The sequence below is a fragment of the Bos grunniens genome, chromosome 14 (assembly GCF_055505025.1).
Source record: "Bos grunniens cultivar Pamir isolate PY7600 chromosome 14, Bosgru_T2T1.0, whole genome shotgun sequence".
NCBI classification, from domain to species: domain Eukaryota; kingdom Metazoa; phylum Chordata; class Mammalia; order Artiodactyla; family Bovidae; genus Bos; species Bos grunniens.
The window spans coordinates 73,333,575-73,340,416 of NC_141178.1; the positions used below are offsets into that span (position 1 = coordinate 73,333,575).

A 6,842-nucleotide genomic window follows, 5' to 3' on the forward strand; every position below is an offset into this window, starting at 1 on the left:
GATACCTCCACTATCGAAGATGGTATGGGGATTCCTTAAAACACTAGGGATAAAACCACCATATGACCCAGAAATCCCACTCCTAGGCATAGGAGTGGTTTCCTGAGGAAACCAAAATTGAAAAAGACACATATATCCCATTGTTCGATGCAGCACTATTTACAATAGCTAGAACATGGAAGCAACCAAATATCCATTGACAGATGAATGGATAAGGAAGTTTTGGTACATATACACAATGGAATATTATTCAGCCATAAAAAGGAATGCATTTGAGTGAGTTCTGATGAGGTGGTTGAACCTATAACCTACTATACAGAGTGAAGTGAGCCAGAAAGAGAAAGATAAATATCATATTCTAACACATACATATGGAATCTAGAAGAATGGTACTAAGGAACTTATTTACAGGGCAGCAGTGGAGAAAGAGACATGGAGAATAGACTTATGGACATGGGTAGAGGGGAGGAGAGGGTGAGATGTATGGAAAGAGTCACATGGAAACTTACATTACCATATGTGAAATAGATAGTCAGTGGGAATTTGCTCTATGGCTCAGGAAACTCAAACAGGGGCTCTGTATCAACCTAGACAGGTGGGATGGGGAGGGAGATGGGAGGGAGGTTCAAAAGGGAGGGGATATATGTATACCTATGGCTGATTCATGTTGATGTTTGACAGAAAACAACAAAATTCTATAAAGCAATTATCCTTCAATAAAAAATAAATTAAAGAAAAAAAGTGCCAGCAGATCATGTATCTGGTGATGTGCTTTGAAACACACACAAAATCCATCAATGAATATCTACTATGGTGAAGTCTATACCAACTTCATGACAATTCAGAACACCCAAAACAAGTCAGTTCACGTGTCCATGAAAAGACAGATCTAGGCGTCATTCATCATAGCCCCAAACTAGAAATAACCCAAATGTACCTACCAAGCAGAATAGATGAAACAACATAGAAAAATCATTCAACAGAGTGTTTACTATAAAAAACAAACCAAACCAAAAAAAAAAAAAAAAACCTCCCAAGAACTATTACTGCAAGAAACCACATGGAGACATCTGAGATAAAGAGATGGAGCAAAAAAAAAAAAAAATAACCTCAAACACAAAGGAGTAGATACTGCATGTTTCCACCCATGAGAAGCTCTAAAACAGGCACAACTAATCTACAGTAATATTGTAGAAGTCACGAAAGTGATTTCCTTTTAGAGGAAACGATGGGTGATTTGGAAGGGCACACGAGGAAGCCTTCTGAGTTGTTAGAAACGTTCTGTGTGTTTAACAAGATGGTGATTACATGGGTGTAGACATACAAGGGACATGCGTGTTAAAGATTGTGCATTTGGGCATATGGGGAATCTAGAAAAATAGTGTAGATGAACTTATTTGCAAGGCAGAAATACAGACACAGATTAGAGAACAAACATATGTATACCAAGAAGGGAAGGGGGGATGAATGGGGAGGTTGGGATTGACATATACACACTGCTGTGTATAAAATATATAACTGATGAGAGCATACTATATAGCACAGGGAACTCAGTGCTCTGCAGTGACCTCAATGGGAAGGAAATCCACAAAAGAGGGGGTATATGTATGCATATGGGCTTCCCCGATAGCTCAGTTGGTAAAGAATCCACCTGCAATACAGGAGACCCCGGTTTGATTTGTGGGTTGGAAAGATCTGCTGGAGAAGGGATAGGCTACCCACTCCAGTATTCTTGGGCTTCCCTTGTGGCTCAGTCGGTATAGAATCCACTTGCAACGTGGGAGACCTGGGTTCCATCCCTGGATTGGGAAGATCCTCTGGAAAAGGGAAAGGCTACCCACTCCAGTATTCTGGCTTGGAGAATTCCATGGACTGTATACTCCATGGGGTTGCAAAGAGTAGGACGTGACTGAGCAACTTTCACTTTCTCTTTTCATGTATACATATAGCTGATACACTTTGCTGTACAGCAGAAATTATCACAGCATTGTAAAGCAACTGGCACTCCAATTTTTAAAAAGTATATATGAGGAAAAAAAATTTTTTAATTTTGCATTTAGGGACTTCCCTGGTGGTCCAGTGGTTAAGACTTTGTGCTTCCACTACAGGGGGCACAGGAATTCAATCCCGGGTTGGAGAACTAAGATCCCACATGCCATGTGGCACACCACATCCCCCACCCCCACCATAAATAAATTTTTTAGAATTGTGCCTTTAACTCTAAGTTGTATTTCAGTTCAAAAGAAAACAAACTGCAGTAGCCCAAGGAGTATCCAGGGTTGGCAGTGCTGACAGATTCACTCTAATTAGGTGACGGCCGTGACAGGCTCTTGGCTGTGTTCTCAGCGGCCCAGCCTCCCTTGGTCCCTGCCTCTGGCCAGGTTCCCTCGCCTGCCTGTGTCTCCTAGAACAGTCTGCTCTCCTGCCAGTAAAGCCTTTTGCCTTCATGTTAGCCCGAGTCTTTCACTTTGTTGGCAGCCTGAGTCCTTTCCTAGCATGTAACCTGGGTCTGGAAAAGAGGAACCAATAAAATGCTAAATAGGATTGTATTTTGTCAATTGTAAGGAGCCAAGTTACAGGAAAGACATTACTATTATTATTTTTTTTTAAAGCAAAGGAAATTGGTTTCTGAAATGCTCAGTTAGTTTGAAATCTGAGAATCATTTAAAACCATGCTTTACAAGGCTGCCTAATTGCAAAAGCTATAAACTCTCCTGGGAAAACAACCATTAAAAAAAGCATGACATTTCAGAACATAATACCAGCCAAGACGCACTAGCTCATGATGGTTATTGTAGCCCAATTGTTGTTTTCATTTAATGGGACACTTAAAAATACAATTAGGGGGCTTCCCTGGTGGCTCAGTGGTAAAGAATCTGCCTGCCAATGCAGGAGACACTGGTTTGATCCCTGATCCGGGAAGATCCCACATGCCTTGAAGCAACTAAGCCTGTACGCCACATCTATTGAGACTGTCCTCTAGAGTCTGGGAGCCACACTCCTGAGCCTGGGTGCTGCAGCTACTGAAGCCCAGGTGCCCTGTAGCCTGCGCTCTGCAACAAGAGAAGCCACGGCAATGAGAAGCCCGTGCACCAAGTCTAGAGAGCAGTCTCTGCTTGCCATATCTAGAGAAAGTCCATGAGCAATGAAAGACCCAGCACAGCCAAAAATAAATAAATTAATTTATACATAAAAAATACAGTTAGATCTGTAGACTCTGGCAGAATCAAAGCACATAATGAAATGAAGAGAGCAGGTATTTGGAAGATAATGTTATGTAAGGAAATAATTTTGGTGAACTTTATTTGAATGAGGATGATTCACAATTCTATAATTAGATATTTCAGTTTAAACATGAAATACAGTAAATTATTCAAACAGCAAACAAAGCCTCTCTCCCTGGTATTTCTCAATGAGAGATTTAATGAGACCCTGACATTGGGGTTTCATCTTCAGACCATTGGTGATTAGTTGATAGCCTGATGCTTGCAAACACTTCCTCCTCTTCGTTTGGGACATGAACTCGAGATTCCAGTTCTCCGTATCTGCTCATGCTTCCTGAGGTCTGGGTTTCCTAGAGGGCTTCTGTCCCATGGTGGCCCTTGAACTGGGAGGTTCCTGAGTGGTTGCATCTGCAGTTCACTGTGGGCACTGCTCACAGAATTGCTGGAATTATATGGGAAGAGCCTTTGGCTTCAGGACCAACTAGCTTCCATGTCAGAAACTCAGACTGAAGCTTTGTCGCTACAATTGGATGATTTAGCTCAAAGACATGGCCTCTTGTTAGTCACACCTCTGTTTTATCCCCTTATGTTGAGTGTGGGCTGGACTTAGTGACTGGCTTCCGAGGAACAGAAGTCATGGGATGTCCCTGCCATGGTTAAATTGCAAATTGTGACTTCTCTCTCTCTCTCTCTCTCTCTCTCTGGATTGCTCCAGTGAAGCCAGCTGCCGTATTATGGAGAGGCCCATGGAACAAGAAACTGAGGCAAGCTTCCTTCAGTGACCAGCAAGGAGGTAAGACGCTCATCTCAACAGCCTCCAGGGAATTGAATCCTGTCAACAGGCTCCTGTATGAGCTTGGAGGCAGATCCGTCCCAGGTGAAACTTGCAATGACAGGTTGATTGCCTCCCTGTGGGCGGTTCCTCTCCCCCCTCTCCCCCAGCCCCCAGTCTCCCTTATCTCTCTCCTCCTCCCCTTCCTCTTTCTTCTCCTCCATCTCATTTAGTCTCGTCATGTTTCATGTGGGCTTCCCTGGTGGCTCAGACAGTAAAGAATCCTCCTGCAAAGCAGGAGATGAAAGTTGGATTCCTGGGTGGGAAAGACCCCCTGGAAAAGGGAATGGCAACCCACTCCAGTATTCTTGCCTGGAGAATTCCACAGACAGAGGATCCTGGTGGGCGCCGTCCATGAGGTTGCAAAGAGTCAGACATGACTGAGTGACTAACACGTTTGGTCCACACACTTACCATGTTTCACGTAGATCAGTGATTTGCCACTTTTGTGTTTAAAGTGTTCTGTTTTCAAATAAACTAATCTGTGGGTGCAGCTCTTTGAAACTCAGCTCTCTTTAGATGTGGAGAAAAGGGAGAAGAAGGTAATAAACAACCCCCAAAAGCAAACTACCTATTATCCTGGGTGGCAACTATGAAGAAAGATAAATCAGGGAAGTGAGGATAAGACATGTTGAGAAGCATTATTGTTAAAACAGGAAGGTTAGGGAAAGCCTTAGAGAAAAAGTGACATTTGGGAAAAGACCTGGTTGTACAGGGTCTTGTAGGCCTCTGTAAGACCCTGACTTGCTGAAGGAGAAGAGATCCTGATCGCTGGAATGGGGACATGCTTCTGTTCTGGCAAAGCTTTGGCAAGCTACATTGCCTCAGTTCAGTTCAGTTCAGTTGCTCAGTTGTGTCCAACTCTTTGCAACTCCATGAACCGCAGCATGCCAGGCCTCCCTGTCCATCACCAACTCCCGGAGTTTACCCAAACTAGTGTCCATTGAGTCGGTGATGCCATCCATCTCATCCTCTGCTGTCCCTTCTCCTCCTGCCTCTGTAAGATCAGTTTCTTCATCTGAATAATAATGATTTTATGGGCTGAACTGTGTACCTCCTACATTCACAGGTTGAAGCCCTAAGCCACAGAACCTCAGAATGTGACTGTATTTGGAGACAGGGTCTTTGAAGAGGTGATTAATTTAAAGTATGGCCTTAATCCAATCTGGTGCCCTTATGAGAAGAGATTAGCATACAAGCACACACAGAGGCAAGACCCAGAGGATGTGAAGACCCAGAGTATAGTCATCTCTAAGCCAAGGAAAGTGGCCTCAGATGAAACCACCCTGCGGACACCTGATTTCAGATTTCTAGCCTCCAGTATTGTGAAGAAATAAATTTCCGTGTTATCAAATCTATAGTACTTTGTTGTGGCAGCCCTAGCAGATGGATTCATTGTTATATACCTCAAGAGCTGTGTGCTTTAAAAGAGATAACATATGCAGAAGAACATTTACTCATTTATTCTGTCCACAAAAATTTATTGAGTGCCTACTAAATGGCGCTGATGGCATCTAACACATAGAAACACAAATGCACATTGATGATTATCATGATTATTAAAACAAACAGGTTGGCAGGTGAATTTTTGTCATATCTACCTATTTTTCTTTCCAAAATGGTAACTACAGCATCTCATCCTTGGCCCAATTCATTCGGGAACATGGGGGTGATACACTTTCATGCATAATTAGGTCTCATTTCCCTCTGTTGGGCTTCCCAGATGGCTCAGTGATAAAGAATCCACCTGCCAATTTAGGTGACAAAGGAGACAAGTGTTTGATCCCTAGTTTGGGAAGATCCCCCAAAGGAGAAAACAGCAACCCACTGCAATATTCTTGCCTGGGAAATCCCATCCACAGGGGAGCCTAGCGGGCTACAGTCCATGGGGCCACAGAGAGTCAGACACAATTCAGCAGCTGAGCTTGCACACACATGGAGAGAGACATGCCACCTCTACTGATCAGTGAAGAAAAGAACCCTCTACATACCAGGACTGAAGTGTCTTCCCTAGAGGAGTCATCTGAATTCATTTGTCTTCCAATTCAACCAAATCAAATTTAGTGCCTACTAGGCACTCGACACAGTGTTGGAACTAGAGTGTAAAAGCGAATTAGACAGACTTTGCCCTTAAGGAGTTTGCTGTCTGGTGGGTGAGACACTCAAACAAACAGTGATGATACTCCCTGACAAGGGTTATCAAAGAGGCAGACAGAAATTGCTGTAGGAAAATGGCAAAGACAAAATGATTCTGTTTGGGTATGTGTGTTATGGGCCGGTGTCTGTGAATTAAGGCTATGAATGTTCCCAAGACACCACTGATTGTCTCTAATTTAATGACAGCTTTGGGTACACAATCTGAAGTACTACAACATTAAATGGTCACATCGATTATTAGATGCATTATGGAAACATTAACATTTGGAAAATAAGGCTGTTTGAACTCCCTTTCTGCTAAACCCAGGATCCCCTACAGCTGGGTGGAGAGTCTGAAAGTCTGTCCTCAGCCTAGAGGGAGCAGGGCTAGCTTAGGGGCCCAGTTCAGACCCGAGAGATCTAATGTAGGAGGGATCCACCAGCCAGGCACTAAGATATCAAAAGCCAATGCTGGAGATGGAAGATGATGGAGGAAAGAATTATTCCATCACTCTTCCCAAGAAGAATATAGCGCAGGGTTGCCAGAAATGTTTTAACAAGATGATTATGCGGGATGAGCTCCCAAAAGCTGCTCAGATTGCTAACTTCCCTCCGAGGAGCTCTGCCTGGGTTAGTGGAGGGGAGGTGTT

General features: G+C 43.4%; 1 long non-coding RNA gene across 1 annotated transcript; it reads left to right on the plus strand.

The window, feature by feature from the left end:
* Window positions 1–3,927: 3,927 nt before the first annotated feature.
* Window positions 3,928–6,468, plus strand: LOC147359677 (uncharacterized). Its single transcript, XR_015141138.1, has 2 exons — window positions 3,928–4,017; window positions 5,126–6,468. It is a non-coding gene; the product is annotated as an uncharacterized LOC147359677 (long non-coding RNA).
* The last annotated feature ends 374 nt before the right edge of the window (window positions 6,469–6,842 follow it).